This window comes from Octopus bimaculoides, chromosome 20 (genome assembly GCF_001194135.2).
Source record: "Octopus bimaculoides isolate UCB-OBI-ISO-001 chromosome 20, ASM119413v2, whole genome shotgun sequence".
NCBI lineage: Eukaryota > Metazoa > Mollusca > Cephalopoda > Octopoda > Octopodidae > Octopus > Octopus bimaculoides.
Genome location: NC_069000.1, coordinates 41,396,944 through 41,399,637, shown reverse-complemented (window position 1 = coordinate 41,399,637; position 2,694 = coordinate 41,396,944). Strand labels below are relative to the sequence as shown.

At 32.9% G+C, this 2,694-nt stretch overlaps 1 protein-coding gene across 1 annotated transcript in view; it reads left to right on the top strand.

The window, feature by feature from the left end:
- Nucleotides 1-235: 235 nt before the first annotated feature.
- Nucleotides 236-2,694, top strand: part of LOC106876589 (short-chain collagen C4) — a 55,386-nt gene continuing 52,927 nt past the window's right edge. The window contains exon 1 of the transcript XR_008266307.1: nucleotides 236-288. The gene's annotated coding sequence lies outside the window, so the exon portion shown is untranslated. The remainder of the gene's footprint in view (nucleotides 289-2,694) is intronic.

Genomic DNA, 2,694 nt, shown 5'->3' with positions numbered 1-2,694 from the left:
CAAAGAAAAGCATGAAATTGACGAGTACCGATGCACAGAGGCGGTAAGAAAGCGGTAAACCACCAAGTTGTGAAATAACAATGTAAATTTGGTGGAATTAATAATGAAGTTGTCACCCACATCTTTAAAAGAAGCTGTCCAAAAATGCCATTATTGTATTGCTTAGCATTAAATTGTAATCATTGATGAATTATCTGAAAATCTATTTCTATGATGTTATTTCTATTTTTTCACAGAACCGTTTCCTTTCCAAGAAATCTCTCGATGATAAAGCTGTTCACACGCCAAGTAAGATCTAATTGTATATCATACAAGATCAAAACGTAAAACAAATGTTCGGGGACCAGATTAAATGTTATAAAATATTCACTTTCAATCTCTTTCAGCTAAAATCATTTAAACGTGTCTCCTCACCTACTGGCTTCTAATTTTTTTCGGGTTCCATTCGTTTTTCATTACTTACTCTATCTGCTCTACGAAATAACCACTTTACGTTACTTGCCTAAATTCATTTGGAAATGTCTTGCACTTTACCATAATTTCGTTAATAAAAAGTAACCCTCTTATGCTATGATATTAACTATTTTTATATGTGTTTATATGCAGGGCCACGCCAATAAATGTAAGTAATTTTGTGTACCTGTAAGATTATAATCAGGAAAAAGTCGCAAACAAATATTTTCAGTTCAGCTCTATGAATGTAAGAAATATTTTCACCTCTAATGTAAGTGTAAACAATAAGAAATTGTAGGGTGAAGCGTGTGTTGTAGTAAGAAACAGAATCAATGAAACCATCCACATATTTTTGCTGCTCACTAATTCTGCAAGTTTGGTGGTTGTAGAGAAATCATGCACCTGCTTTCGAGGGCCCTTCCAGCTGGAAGCATTTGTTATTAAGATAACCGTTTAGGTCGACAAGCGTAACCAATCTGAACCGATGGGTACTTTCTGCCCATCACTTTTCTGGTCTACCCCTAGATCCTTTTCTGGTCTACTCCTAGATCCTTTTCTGGTCTACCCCTAGATCCTTTTCTGGTCTACTCCTAGATCCTTTTCTGGTCTACTCCTAGATCCAGTTTGAAGAATCCGTCTTGTGATTGTTTTCTGTGAGATTGAAATTGCATGTTCTTAGTACCGGAGCTGTGACCTATCAATGCAGAGAAGCAGATGTTCGACCTGGAGACATTTCCTGATCTCTGACTAACCAACCCAGTTGAATAGCGTTACCTCAGAGATCCCTTGCATTCCACATAATTTCTGTCGTACTATTTCAGTCTCTAAATTTTGACTTCAACACCAATAGTTAACGATTTCTACCTTTGTGTTCCGTACTCTTTGTGGCTTAATTATTGCATGTTCTGTACTTTTGCATTTCTGTACTTTTCCGTACCCGCATTTCTCATTCAGGTTTATATTTTTAAGGGCAACACTTCTTTCATTACAATTAACTATATTCACCTTTCTAATTGAAAAGTGATACTATTCTAAATAGCTTTTGAATACTGATATTTTTCAAATGTTAAATTCTCTTTGCACCTAAAATTAAAAAAAGAATTAATAGCAGCATATCTGTTGCAAATAAATATATTTCTAAACAATTTTTATTTTGAAATAATGTCATATTTTAATTAAATCATTAACAATTAGTTGTTGTAGTGTGTAAAATTTATATTACAATGTGTTATTTATACGTATATATTCTAATGCATAAAAAGAATAATAAAAATTAATCTGAAATCGCGGCAATAAATTTCATAACTAACTCTGTGGTTTATATTTTTAGACGGTCTTTTTTCCAACACATTCGTCTCATTGAACGCTTTCATTTCAATTCAAATAATAAATTACTTCTCTAAAACAGGAATAAATATTTTGATTTTTTTAAATTATCACCTTTACCCTTTCGTTACTTAAAGCCATATAGCTGATTTTCTAGCTAATAATTTTTGACAAAGCTTTCACCATAAGACACGTTTCATAGAGCTCTTTTACCGACGATGCGAAGAAAACAGCGGCTTGCAGTGGCTACAGAGAATACATTTAAGCCCAGTCTAGCATCAAGCTAACAGATAAATGAAATCAGATGATGTATTTCATAACACTAAATATCTTAAAATAACAAAAATATTTCAATATGTTACATTGATTGGTTTTCCGTGATCACTTAAAGACACACCACTTTTGTAGCACATTTTTTTGCCGAGTTTTTGGTCATAAATCTCATCCCATATAGAACTTCCATTTGAACATAGCTACTGTACCGTTTTCTTTAACAATAGCTGAGATGTTTTGTTGAAAAATTAACTGTTGCGATTACTTACTATATTTTTTTAGTCACTTAAATTCATACAACATTTTCTTAGCTAATAATCTTCACCATAATTTCCTCGCAATGAGCACTTTCTTATTAACCTAATTATATACATTCCTTTAAAACTAACCAATATAAGTTGATTCAAAGTCAAATTTTCGCCTTACCCTCATATTTTGTTCTAGTCCTTTATTTAATTCACCAGCCTTCAATTACTTTATCTTAAACATTTAGTTAAAGACTGGATCATCGTTGCTAAGAAAACCTCATTCAATTCGGCCGAGAAGTGAATTAGTGATGAATCATGCAAATCTTGACGAGTCACTAAAAGTATTCATTCACCTAGAGGCGTCGGTGATTCTTTCCCGGAATCAGATTTACGT